The 15,171-nt window shown below is 36.9% G+C and overlaps 1 pseudogene; it reads left to right on the top strand.

Moving 5' to 3' along the window:
• The first annotated feature begins 1,428 nt into the window (after positions 1-1,428).
• On the top strand, positions 1,429-3,160 carry LOC149211499 (bidirectional sugar transporter SWEET17-like; annotated as a pseudogene).
• Positions 3,161-15,171: the final 12,011 nt, after the last annotated feature.

Genomic DNA, 15,171 nt, shown 5'->3' with positions numbered 1-15,171 from the left:
CGATTTACTCTTCCTATCCCTACCATCAGCAAGCGAAACACTAACCGTGGTTCTGTGGACCTCCAGCTCTGAATCAGATTCTTCTTCCTTCGTCTTAACAGAAAAGACATTTTCGATGTAGCTAAGAAGGCTGTGCTCATTTATGCTGTCCATGGAAACAACCTGAGTAAACTGAAAGGCCAGGTGCTTATCCACATCCGAGGAGTCATCGATATCCTCATCGAAGCTTTTGTCTGCATCAAGCACCACCATTTGGCCTGCGAAGGAGCAGCCTGACCCCGAATGGTAGGACAACGCCAAAGCTAACAACCGATGGACGAAGCCACGAATCAAGCCGGGTACCCACGACACCGCCTGCGTCGCCACTGTTGCTATTCCTAGACGCTGCTTACGGATTCTGGGGAGCACTTGCCATACCAGAAGCGCTAGCCGCGTTATGTTGAACACATCTTCCAGTGGGCCGACCTCCAAGCCGGCCCACAGGGTGTACAGAAAATGCGCAAATGGCATAAGCCTGGGGACGATATCGCTCTTGGAAACTATATGCACAAAGTGTCTTCTGTAACGCGAATTTATATGTTTTGCCAATTTTGAATCCGCGAAGAGAGAGCATCCGAACGAATAACATTGAACTTGTTCGTGGCAAAACTTAGGGCTCGATTCCAACAATCTGAGGGTGAGCAACGAGGCAACGACTCCTCCTAAAGAATGGCCCGTCAATACAATTTTGTTCCCTTGTATTAACTGGCGCCTAAGATACTTCAATGGGATGCTCTTGGCTCTGTCAAGAAACCCCGCATGAGCAGCTCCCGCTCCGAGGCTCAAGGATCTCTGCATTATGTTGAGATCTGTTAGCGCATCCATAAACCCCGTGGTGCCTCTTCAGGCGATGATCATGTGATCTTTGGCCAGGCTTTTAACGGTTAAGGATTACTCGATCGTCTAACAACCAAATCGAATGGCACATATTTTGACACGACAGCAGTTTGAAGAGTTTATTTCAGAACGCCTTACGGCGTAATTATATAATCTCATTGGTTTGATTTCCGCCATGAAATCCAGATCTGATTCTCATACCAAAAAGTTTAAATTGCCATTCAAATAAATTGGGTCCATGAAGAATGTTATATTACTTTACTGAAATTGCAGAATCTCATTTTGACCATCACCTCTCGTCCAAAAAGGCTATTAAGATAAGAAGCTATCTGACTTTTATCCTAAGACCAGAATAAGAAACGATCCAAATGGCATTTATCCCAGACACTTTTCAGGCCATCTGAATGGGCCACCTATGGCAGTTCCGGAAAGCTCCGGACTAACTCTCATGTCGAACTCATACACCTAACAGTAGGTACTGCCATCTTTGACGTGGCGCTCACTCCATTGCTGCAATTGTTTGGTTGGACGATGCATTTTAGGCCTTCAGAAGAAAAAGCCCTGCCTTATCATTAATCTCAGCATCTTCCACGAGAATAAGGAAAAAAATTGCATTGGTCCTCACCATATACTCGCTATGGCCGATGTGAGCTTCATTCTTGGTGTTGTCGGTCAGTACATACAATATATGATCAGAGTCGCATTTAATGTTTCTTTAGTGATTTGAATCGCTTGTTCATCTGAATTATTATATGTTTGGGCAATATGTTGCAGGAAATGTGATATCGTTCCTCGTTTTCATATCGCCGGTGTAAGCTCTTAAATGTTTTGAATGGTTAAATACATTTAGTTTCTAGGGAGTTTTGTCAATCTTGCAAGTGTTGTTCAATAATATTTTATTTACAGGAAGACATTTTGGCGTATAGTGAAGAATAAGTCCACACAGGACTTCAAACCTCTCCCTTATATCTGCACGTTGTTGAGCACTTCGCAATGGACATATTATGGATTAATAAAGCCCGGGGGACTGTTGATCTCTACGATTAATGGGGCAGGCGCGGTATTGGAAGCAGCATATATCATTCTGTTTATAATTTATGCCCATAAGGGACTTCGGGTTAGTATTTTTTTTTTTTCAATCACCTTCATATTGAGTGTTTCAGTTGATGCTTCCACGACTATTAGATCGAACACAAATATTAGTATGTCACATAGAGAACTGGAATTCTGATAACACTTCATAAATCCAAAGTGAAAGATGGATCTTGTCGACCAATAAATTTTATGCTCATGGTACATCTAATTGGTGTTGTTATGCAGCTCAAGACTATTATTCTGGTGTTGCTTGTGGATATAGTATTTTTTGCTGCTGTATTTTTGGTGACCTTTCTGGCACTAAATCAACAAACGAGAATAAACGTAGTAGGAATTCTATGCGTGTGTTTAACGTTAAGCATGTATGGTTCTCCATTAACAGTTATGGTAAGCTTGGTTTTCAACATTTAGGCACAGAAAAAAAATTGTCAATAATTCAAGGAAGATTAGTGCCATTTTGAATTTTACAGACTGACCTTGTAATCCCCACGTATGTGGGTGGCAACAGAAAAGTGTCATAGTAACGAAGAGCGTGGAATTCATGCCATTTTTCCTGTCATTCTTCCTGTTTCTTAACGGAGGAGTTTGGGCAGTTTGGGCAGTGCTGGAACGAGACGTGTTTGTTGGGGTTAGTGTTGAAGTTTTTCATTGAAATTAGATTTAGGTAGAATGCATATTATTCAAACAAATGTGTTGCTGTAATGTATAGATCCCGAATGGAATCGGCTTCGGCCTTGGAGCTGCACAGCTTCTTCTGTACTTGATTTATAGAAAGGGGAAGCCCAGGCGAGAAGGAATCAGAGACGAAGTTGTAAAGACTGAGGACTTTAAACTTGTGACGGATATCGAGATTGGCGGTGGAGGTGTACATCAATTCAGTGCAGAAGATAAGAAGTCCCAACCCAACAATCTAGAGATCTAGAGAAAGGATTGAGTATTCCTAAGGCTAATGTACAGGGTCTCAGAAAGCTTGTAAAATCCCTTTCTCTAGACAGTGGAATGTTGCAATCAGATGCAGGCCAAATGCAGTATAACCTTTCTCTAGTACCCCATCATGAAGGCGAAAATCCAGAACGCTATTGAAAATACTGAATGTGAAAAAGCAAATGTTGAATCTATCCTGCACCATTTTTTAGTAACTAGGAGTTTACAAAAGCTATCCTTGGATCAATAAATCTATGTCAATAAAAGCGTATGTTATTGTATAATCTGCCACTGTAAACTGCTTAGAAAAACTCGCGCGTACCTTGAGCGTATCTTCATCTATCGAAATGTGTTACGATGCAACAGGCATAATTTGAGCCTTCCGAAATCTGCTATAATCTGCTATAAATTTGCAGCTTGTCTTCTTCCAGAAATTCATAGATCGCCGTTTCCGGCAAGCCGAATGTGGTATTCAGTGTTTCAAGTTCCTGCCGAGGATTGTCGCTGTATGCAACGGCTGAAAGAATCAGCGCATCGGCAAGCCAGACGGGATGACGGTCTTGCTTGATTATTTGGCTGAGCGTGGCCATCGATTTTGTGGTTCTGCGAATACTAATGTCTCTCCGTCCACACCACCACGATGTCTCGCCTCCCCAGGGGCCTCACCTTCTCGTCTGTGCTCACCGCAACGTATCTTGTTGAAAGACGGTTGACGGTTCGCATTGCGCAATTCAAATCAACGGGTAAGGATTACTCCATCGTCTAACAACCCAATCGAATGGCACATATTTTGACACGACAGCAGTTTGGAGAGTTTTTCAGAGGGAAACGCCTTACGGCGTAAAAATAGTATTTCATGTGGATATTAGTGTTTGAAAGATTTTTTTTTTTAACAATTATTGTTAAACGTTTTTTATATTAAAGATGTTTAAAATGGTTCTTCTATCAAATAGTGGGATTGAACCCATTCTAATTATAATTTAGTTTGAAAAGAGAAAGGAGCATGTAATAATTTGAAAAAAAAAATTATTATTATTTATATATATATATATATATATATATATATATATTTATTTATTTATTTATTTATTGTAAATTTTTATTAATAGTAAAAAGGAAGTTTGTGTAGATATAATTTGGTAATTATATTGGTTGTCTATAAGATTGTGAGATAATTGTAAGCAAAAAGAAATTAAATGTAGAAACTTTATAGTGGCATTCAAAAAACAAAACTACACTGCCAAAGTCCAAAAGAAGTAACCCAATAGATAGCTACCAACATCTAGTGGGCGAAAACCCAATAGGCAAAATATATACATGTTAAATATATTTAGCTTAGTAATAAGTATTTCATAATAAAGTATAAGACAAAAGTTGATGTAGTAAGGTCATGACTGATATGATCTCATTAGCACAGGGAGTGGTAGTTTTCTATAATTGTTATAAAAAAGTATTTCCAATATTAAATATAGAATCATCATATTTTGCAATTCAATTTTAAACTAAACATAGATAAATCACAATAACAAACTACTTAGTAAAGATAATTATATTTTTAAATTCAATTGAAAGTAAGTAAAACTACCATAAGTACAAATCTACATAGTTTATTTTACAAAATACCCAAGCTCTTAAGCCGTCATTACATTTGAGCATATTTTTGTCTCTTGATCATTTTCTCTCTCCTATAGTAAGCTAGGTCTCATCTACTTGCTTCTAGGGGTCTTATTTAGGGAAAATTTGACTTTATGGAAGAACATTATATTCCTAAAGTTTAGTGATGATTTTCTATTTTTATGGAGTAGAATCACACTTCCTATCTTGTCCTTTCATTTTAAGAGTCTACATCCAATTTTTGATGTTTGTGTTATTTGTGGAGTCTTACTCTACTCTACTCTACTTGATGGGTTAGACCATAATTTCTAGGGAATAGAGCACTCTAATAGCTATTATATATAGTTAATCACTTAATTAACTCACTTATGAGTTTTTACTTGGCCATTGAGGGTAAATGAGCCCATAATTAAACATCGCTTGAACTTCATAAAGATTGTTGGATTTCATGTTTTTCTACTATTATATATTCATACTTTGTGATCAATAAGAATTAGATTGCTTCATTATTATTTTTATTCTTGTTGATTGCTATTATTTTAATTTTCTATTAGATTCTAAATCTTACAAGTGTGTAACTAAAGGCCTTTTGTTTATTCAAAAACATCAAATTTAAGTTTGAACTCATTAGCTTTTGGCCTTACAATTATACTAAATATTCAAATTCCAAATGCATTGTTTTATATTCCAATATTGACTAAAATTCACAAAGCATATAATTATTAGATCACATTTACATATTTTTTAATATCATAAAATAAAACAAAAACTAAGCAAATATAAGAGAATGTGTATCATAGCTACAATTCAAAGGATTCTCCTACATATAAGTACAATGGTTAGAAAATGAGAGCATGTAACTCACAAAATCATTAATAAAAAAACATCATTAATAAAAAAGATAGATATATATATATATATATATATATATATATATATATCTTTCGTTCTTCCTTATCAACCACACTCTATACAAATCATCATTCCTCCTCTACTTTCCATCTTTCTTTCTCCTCATTGTAATCCACACCTCTACAATATAAAACTAAGTAATATATCATATCTATGCTCCATCTTTCCATCTTCTCTCTAGTTTTTTTCTTTGACTGTCATCATCATCTCTTCTACCACTTGTTATAACTCGTTCAACTATTGCAAGTCTCAACCAATACAATTCACTACCTCAAACTACTTCCTCCAAATGGTGCTTATTGCTTCTCATTCTCCCTCTTTTACACCATTATCATTGTCTCAAGGAACTCCACCAAAACTTTCTACTCAAGCTTCTTCTCCTTTTCTTTTATCTTGCAGTGACCACTCCTTTACTACAATAATATGAATGTTACTTTTGTTCAATGGTTCACCCCTTTGTTTTGGCATCGGGGTCACCCCAGTGAATTAGTGATTTTCATCACTAATAACATTGGATAGTTTGGTTTCAATGATGTTTATGATAGATCACTTTAACATAGGATGATACATAATTCCTTTCGAAGCACCCTAAGGTTTAAGCATGATATTCACTTCATTCAAGCTTTGAAGTATCTCCACAATTATGAAGGCATCATCACACATCTCAAGGCAGTTCACGAGTCTCAAGGCATTGGTTAAAAATATTTTGAGCTATTCTTCATCTAGAAAAGTTTCTCATGCCATGCCACATTCTAGATTTTGGATTTCTTACACGATTTGTACATTTTGATGTTTTGGTCACCCAATCTAAGGGTATGCACACCTTGGAGATTAAATATGAGGTTCATTTGAAAAATGTGTACTCGTTTGGGTCTCCCTTTACTTGGGGAAGACATTGTCATGAATCGAGGGGAATTATTCCCCCTTAGAAACATCACATATGACTTCATCAAACTGTTAAGATACAAATAGTAGTCCACTCTAGAGGACAATATACATTACTTATTAAGCCCTGTCCATCTTAGGGAGATATGTGTCCATGTTGAAGAGGCTCTAGGAGCCTTGCATTAAACATTTGAGAAGGATCGATACACCTTGACGAATTTAGACACACATTTTGGAGTTGATTTTGTGGGGCAAGCCACTTTTGAGGGTGTTATTCATTCTTTTCGAGGACATTTTCACATTGGATACTTGCACATCCCCTTTAGAGGAGAGTTGTAAGTCTCTAGTTGCATGATTTGTGGAGATTTTTTGGACCTTACACCATTTTTAGGCCCTTGGAGGATGTACATTGGAATTGACTTTCTATCCTCCCTCTTTACAGGAGATGTTCTTTTCTTGTAATGTTATTTCACCTTGATCATTGTACATGTGGCTTCACCATTTCATTTTTATTTGTATATTGACTAGTTAGTTGGAGGAAATTGCGATTTACTCCTCCATAGGTTATATTTGAGAATGTTATATGAGATAATATTACTTTATTGTAAAATGAAGATCAACATCACTCTATAAAAGGATATTATCTTCCACATTTGTAATCATGGCTGCATTTGTGGAGATTTTTCTTCTTGGATCATATAGCTTCGTAAAGATTATTTTTCTTTCAGGATGATTTCTATCAATGGTTGAAGCTATCATTAAATCTAATATAATGCACTGCGTAAATCCCCCACACTTAAATGGTTGAAGCTTTCTGTTATCACCAAAAAATGGTCACCTAGCCACTTCTATCTAGGTGCATTGAAATACACTATGTAGATTTAATTTTACCATAGTAAAATCACTTTCACTATGGAAAATAATTTAGTAAACTACTTTTATTAAATTAGTTTCTGATTTAAATAAAAAAACCCCATGAGAATAATTGGATAAATCATTATTTATTTAATGTTCTCTAGGGATGATTATTAAATCATTACTTAATAATTATTCCTTGTCACATTTGACTAAATCCCTTAGGAATATTTAAATAATCACTATTTATTTAATTTCCTTATTTCTATTATTAGAATAATCATTAAGTCATTATTTAATAATTATTTTGATTTCACACCTTTCTTTTTTCTCGTGAAATAATTAATAAATCATTTTGTTTGTTAATTATTTATAAATAAAGGTATTTAACCATTTTAAATATATTTCCCCCTTCCAATAAATAAAATAAAGTATTCCAATAGATCTAAATTTGGTTAACAATATTTTATTATTCTCCATTTTTTATATTAACTCCATACTTAGCTATATAAATGAGGGATTTTCATTCATTATTCACCATGATCATTATCATCATCAACATTATCGTCATTTTTCTTGAGCTCCCATTTGAGTTATCCACTTTTGATAAGGTTTTTCACACATTGAGAGAGGGAATCTGTTTCTGAAGCATCAAGGATATCAAAGGACCCATCCCACAGAGGAGGAATTACAAACAAATTTGTAGATCTCCTTCACCAGGTGTTCTCAATAAAAGAATTACTCATTTAAAATAGCCTTTCCAAGTGGTTTATTATATTAGATGTTTTATATTGTTTCTTTTTGTTTTGGATCGTATCTTCTTTTACCGTAGGTTTTCTATTTCTATTACAGATCTAAGACGACAACGACAATCAACTTGTTATTAGGGTCACTTGTTACCTAGTGACATAAGTGAAGTACTTTTGGTACACCTTCCAAGAATTTTCACACTAACAAATGGCGACTCCACTAGGTCTTTAGTTACACATTTATCATCCAACAAATGACGACTCCACTGGTGTAATAACAACGTGCTTGCGTGACTGCAGTTTTAGAAATTTCAGGGTTTTCTTTAGTTATTTTTAGCCTCTCAATTTATATATATTGTTAATCCAATTTTGTCAAATTTGCGGATTCTGGTGGGTGTTTGGTCTTTTCTGTTGACAGCTAATCCGAAACGGATGGGTGAACTGGACAGTCATCTAGAAGATGAACTGATCCATTTTATGTATGTATAAATAATAGTTGGCTAATGAATAAAATCATCAATTCTTTCTTGCGCTCATTAATTTCTGGAGTTAACCTAGCCTGACATGGTATCAGAGCACAGGTCCCAAAATAGTGTAACTCTTGTTGAGCGCTGCATCATTCTGAGCGATTCCCTGAGCGATTCTCTGAGCATATAACGCTGCCACTGTTGTAGACTGCGCCCTCTGTCCTGAGTGCCTCTGGAGACTGCGCCCTCAGATCATAAGTAATTGATTGCGTTTCTGGTGCCTCCGCCCAGGAATACCTACTACGTTTCTACTACCCCTCTCTGTGCATGAATGTTTGAATTATCAATGCGTTGAAACTCATTTTCGCTAGAAACGCTGCTTTTGTTTGAACCTGGTGCATTTGAACTGCATTTGAACTGCTGCTTATGTTTTATTAGTTTGATGATATGGTGACTGCGTTTTTTTTGAAAAATGACTGCGTTAAGACTGCGTTGTATTGATGTATATGAAGACTGTTTTTTTTGTAATGGTGACTGCGTTTAACACGGCCTTCGTGAGCGCCATGAGGAACTTGGGGTGTGTGGACGTGAAGACGGGATTCTAAGGCGAGATCAGACAAGATTGCAGCCGATTTAACTAATCCTACTGGACCTGCATTGCGTTGCATTTATTCTTTTGTATTTTCTATGGGAGTTAGTGGAACGAGACAATGGCAGTTACCACTTTCCTTTTCATTTCTAAATAATCCCCGCGACCTGCTGGGGTAGGTGGTTTCTGTGTAGCGTTCATTCATTGCGTTGGGTTGTGCTCAAAAGACGTGCCATTACCATTAACTAATAAAGTATGGAAACCATACTTTATCCATTGGATTTTGAATGTTTGGCAATCATATAAAACTAAAGAACATGTTTTTTTAAACTATACTGTATAATGACATCATAGAACGGCAATGAGTTGGTGGTGTGGTTGTTCAACTGTATATTTCTTCATTGCGACTGCGTTTTTGTAAAGACTGTGGTATCGCTGCATTTTTGATAAGATTCTATTGAAGCGCATGCTTGTGTATCTATTGGTATCGTAATACTCAAGATTTCCCACCTCAGAACTGTGGTATCACTGCGTTTTCCATGGAATTGTTGTAACATGGTTGGTATATGAGCAGAGTATTGTCATCAGTATATACAAATGTTTATACATAATTTCTGTTTGGTTGGTATATGAGCAGAGTATTGTCATCAGTATATGTAAGCATTGAGTTTTTTATGAGTTGTTGATTTGGCAGCACGAGCCTTTAACTATTCCACAGCCTTTTTTTTGATTGAGCAGTTTTATGTGATGATAGCAGCTTGTGGTTGAGCAGTTTTGGGTCTAAAGCATCTGTAGTATTACATGACATGCATTGATATATATTGAAGTGATATATGTTGAAGAGATCCCTTAGCGCCTTTTTTTTTCTTGCAAAACACAGTAGTGTGGTAGTGATATAAGAAATGGTGATGTTGATGCAAATGTTAGAAGAAGAATAAAATGCATAAGGCTATGATATAAGGATTTTTTTTAACAGAAGTTTTTGGGAGAGATATTTTTTTTTACATAATGCATTCAATCATTTCTATGGTAGGAATAGTTCTCACTGGCAAGGAGAACTATTCAGAATGGTCTCGAATGGTAAAACACACCCTCATCTACAATGAGCTGTGGAAAGGAGTGTGTGTCGGAGAAGAAGACAAAGACCCTGTGCAGCCCACATCAGACAAAGAACTCGCCATTTGGGAAAACAAGAACAACAAAGCCTATGCATTGATCGCAGCATCTGTAAATGAGGAAGTAAGTTGTCATATTTCATCCTATTCCAATGCCTTTGAAGCTTTACAAAAGCTGAAAGAACTCTATGATACACATTCCGCACTTGAAGTTGTTCAGCTCATGATTAAACTTTTCACTCTTGAACTGAAAAATAATGATCCTCTTGCTCTTGCATCTGAAATAAAGTCTATAATGCATGATATTAAATCCACTAAGGTTGAGCTGGATATCTCTCTTATTGCCTTTCTCAAAGCACTCTATCCTACCTACTCTAACTATCTTGAGTCTTTACAAGCAAATGGAAATCTTAAAGATATAACCTTTGACACTCTTGTGAAAAAGTTTGCTGAAAGAGAGAAAGCCTTTGGAAAGAAAACAGTCCCTGAATCTTCTGAAGAGACTGTTTGCCTTGCTCATAAAGAAAAGCATCCTGCTCAAGATTCTACAAGAGGAAGAGGTGGACGAAGAGGAAGAGGAAGATACTTCAGAGGCAGGGGGGGCAGACATCCTCAAGCAGAAAAGGCAGATCTACATTGCATTCGCTACAAACGAAATGGATCACATGATGCTTCTACATGCAAGCTACCATGGGACAAAGTTGAGCAGAGAAGAAATCAGCAGAAAGGTAAAACTGATGACACAGACAAAGGTAAAGCACCTGAATCCGCTCACTATATTGAGGCACAATGTAACATTGGAGTAAATGAAGATTTGTTTAATGCTTCACTTGCTTCTTCGAAAAATGACTGGTTGCTTGATTCAGGAGCAACCTGTCATATGACTCATAGGAAAGATTTCTTTGAAGATTTCACTGACAATGTTGATGGAGCAGTATACTTTGCAGATCAGTCAAAAATCAAGCCATCAGGGCTTGGCACAATCAGGCTTAAACTGCCTGGTCTTCCAGACTTTCTTCTGGATCATGTTCTATATCTCCCACAGCTCAAGAGAAACTTGTTGTCCCTGGTCCACATCTGCCAGCAAGGTCACTCCATTCACATGTTTGATGGCAAGCTTGAGGTAAGAAAGGCATCTGACCACTCACTTGTCATGAGGGGTATAGAAGAAGAAAGACTTCTTAAACTGCAAGGAACCTCTGCTCATGAACAACATTTCTCATATATTTCTCATCATCAAGAAGATGCACTTCCATCAAGTTTATTATGGCATGCTAGATTTTGACATTTAAACTATGATAGTCTCCGCTTGTTGAAGAAAAATGGTGTTGCTGGTTTGCCTACAATTCCTAGAAAACATAAACAATGTGATGCTTGCATTCTAGGAAAGCATAGCAAACAGTCTTTTCATGATTCACATTCAAGAGCACATAGGAAGCTTGAACTTATTCTTTCAGATTTATTTGGTCCAATGCCTGTTCCTTCTGCAAATGGAAATAAATATATCATGACATTTATTGATGATTACACCAGAATGTGTTGGGTTTATTTTTTGAAGAACAAATCTGATGCTTTTCAAACATTCAAGAATTTTCATAAATGGATTGAAAATGATGCACAATCTCATATTGGGTCTATTCACACTGATAATGGAAAAGAATATACATCAAATGAATTTGAACACTATCTTCGCCAACATGGGATTAAACATCAAACAACTGTGCCTTATAATCCTCAACAGAATGGTGTAGCTGAAAGAATGAACAGAACAATTTTGAATATGGTACGATCCATGCTTTTCTTCAAAAATGTAAAGACAATGTTTTGGGCTGATGCTGCTCTATGTGCTGCAATATAAAGAATAGATGTCCATCTAGTGCTATAAGAAACAAGACTCCTTATGAATTGTGGTATGGACATGTTCCTTCAGTAAAACATCTCAGGATTTTTGGTTCCACCTGTTATGCTTTAATACCAAAGGTACATAGAAACAAACTTGGTGCTAGAAGTCGTAAGTGTATCTTCCTGGGGTATTCAAACACATCTAAAGCATACCGCCTTTATGATGAAGTAAATAAAAAGTTTGTTTTATCTAGAGATGTCATTTTTCTTGAATCATCCAAATCTGACAGTGTTGTTGAGCGGCAACTTGATCGCTTGGATATATTCACAAAACTGAAATCATTCCAAGAGTTTGATAATCAGATTCCACATCTTGAAGGGGGGATTCCTATACTAGATCAACATGTGGAAACTCCTTCTGAAGAACAATCTCCCCTGCATGACACTCCAACAACGGATGATGCTTTAAGTGATGTAATTGATAGAATTGGGAGACTTAATCTTGATTCAGTCCCAACTCAATCAACAGAACAGCCTGGACCATCTCAGAAAGGTCCCCCAAAGTGGCTGACAAAGACACTTGAAAGTGTTCATCCTGATGAAATTGGAAAAACAGGAACCAGAAATACAAACCGACAAGATGGAGGTGATGTAGATAACTCAAATTCACCTGTTGATATGGATGTTACTTATGATTGTGAATTGAACTTGTCTACAGATTTTGAACCAACTTCCTTCAAAGAAGCTGCTTCTCATGATGAATGGAAAGAAGCGATGCAGAAGGAGTATGATGCCCTCATAAAGAATGACACTTGGAAGCTGGTTGATCCTCCATTTGGAACCAAACCAATTGGCTGCAAGTGGGTCTACAAGAACAAGTACAAAGCTGATGGCTCACTTGACAAGCACAAAGCTAGGCTTGTGGCAAAGGGTTTTGCACAGAAGGAAGGGGTCGATTATGAGGAAACTTTTGCTCCCACAGCAAAATGGGCCACCATCCGGACACTCTTTGCACTAGCTGCTCAGAACGGTTGGAAAGTCCATCAAATGGATGTAAAAACTGCATTCTTGAATGGAGATCTAAAAGAAAATGTTTTTATGTCCCAGCCTGAAGGATTTGCTGTGAAAGGACATGAACACAAAGTATGCAAACTTTTGAAGTCCTTGTATGGCCTCAAACAAGCACCATGAGCCTGGTATGAAAAACTAACTGAGCATCTTCTGAAACTCAACTTCAAACATTTTGATCTTGATGATGCAACTTTATTTGTCAAGAAAGTTGGCAAAACAGTTGTATATCTTGTGGTATATGTAGATGATCTTTTAATGACAGGGAACAATGAAAGCTATATTGCATCCATAAAGAAAGAATTAGGAAATTTTTTTGAAATGACTGATTTGGGCTATGTTCATTACTATCTTGGCATTGAAGTAACCCAACATCCAAAGTCCATATTTCTTTCTCAAAAGAAATACATTGGAGATTTGTTGAACAGATTCGGCATGACAGAGTGCAATCCCCTTTCTACTCCAATGGAACAAAACTTGAAGCTCACATCTATTGAAGGAAAGGAATTTGAGGATGCAACAAAGTATAGACAACTTGTAGGAAGTCTCATCTACCTCACTACTACCAGACCAGACATTTCATTTGCTGTTGGAATCCTCTCCAGGTTTATGCAAAAGCCTTGTGAGGGACATTGGTCTACTACAAAAAGAGTTCTAAGGTACTTGAAGGGAACTCAAGACCTTGGAATCAAGTATACACAGGTGGATGACTTCAACTTGATTGGATACTCTGATTCAGACTTCGATGGAGACAAAGAAACTGGGGTATCTACTTCAGGATATGCTATGAGCCTTGGATCAGGAGCTGTCTCCTGGAGATCATGCAAACAATCAGTACCAACAGATTCCACAACAGAAGCAGAATATGTGGGAGCAGCTGAAGCAATGAAAGAAATTGTGTGGCTCACGAAAATTCTTGAAGATTTGCAGGTAAAACAAATACAATCAACTCCACTCATGATTGATAGCACCTCTGCAATAAATTTGGCCAAGAACCCAAAGTTCCATGATCGTACTAAGCACATCAATACTAAATATCATCTGATCCGACATCATGTTGAAGCCAAAACAATCCATCTCCGTCATTGTTCCACAAACGAGCAAATTGCAGACATCTTCACCAAAGCGCTTGGAAGAGAAAAGCTTGAAAGATTCAGAACGATGCTTGGACTCACCAACATCCCTTCAGATTGAGGGGGGGAATGTTGACACCTAATCTGAAACGGATGGGTGAACTGGACAGTCATCTAGAAGATGAACTGATCCATTTTATGTATGTATAAATAATAGTTGGCTAATGAATAAAATCATCAATTCTTTCTTGCGCTCATTAATTTCTGGAGTTAACCTGGCCTGACATTTTCTGCAGGTGACAGGGACCATCCAAGCAGGGGACGACAAAATCTATGTGAGATCTGGCAACCAAGACTCTCAGGAATAGAACTCACTTTTTAGCCCCATAAGTGAGTTGCAGAGCACACTTTTGGCTAGAAAACTGTGTTTTCCTCAAAAACAGGTTAGTACCTGTGTTTTGTACTTTTTCTAGAAATTGTTTTAAAATTTTCACATATTTTTCAAGAGTGTTGTTTGCAAACTGGTTTGGGTACTTCATCTTTGCTTTTAGATTCCCTTACGCTTGGATCCAATTGATTTGTCTCTTTGAGGAAGGAAAAAGACCCCAAGGTTTTAGAGTACACCTCCATATTGTTAGGAAGAAATTTGATGAGTGAGGAGTCTAAGGTTTCCAATATTTTAAGCCACTATTTTTCAGATCTGATTCATTACTTTTCAAATCCATTAGATAGGTTTATTTTACGTTTTATCCCTTTGGAGTTTGGGTTTGCCTTTTCCCGCTTAGAATCCCCTTGAGCATCCTAGGTCTTAGAGCTTCACACCTGTCCTTTGCAACATTTTTCACCTCTAATTTCTGTTGTTTTTCTATATCATTTACAACAGATTAGAGCCTTTAGATCCCAACCCCTTGACATTAGATCTTTTTGGCCTATTTTTTATGTCTTTGAGTTTCTTTTTTTTTTCCCTATCTTGCTTAGTTGCTTAGAAGCCCTTGTGGGTGGGGTGTTCTATGCTTGATTGACTATTTATTTTTATGTCATTTTCCTATTTATTTACAATATTTCATCATTTTACTTTCAGCAGCATATGGCATCATGAAACATACT

Source organism: Pinus tabuliformis, chromosome 1_1 (genome assembly GCF_031772625.1).
Source record: "Pinus tabuliformis cultivar Carrire ecotype Pingquan chromosome 1_1, CPIR1, whole genome shotgun sequence".
Lineage (NCBI taxonomy): Eukaryota > Viridiplantae > Streptophyta > Pinopsida > Pinales > Pinaceae > Pinus > Pinus tabuliformis.
The sequence above is the reverse complement of the archived record's forward strand: the minus strand, read 5'-3'. Positions and strand labels throughout refer to the sequence as shown.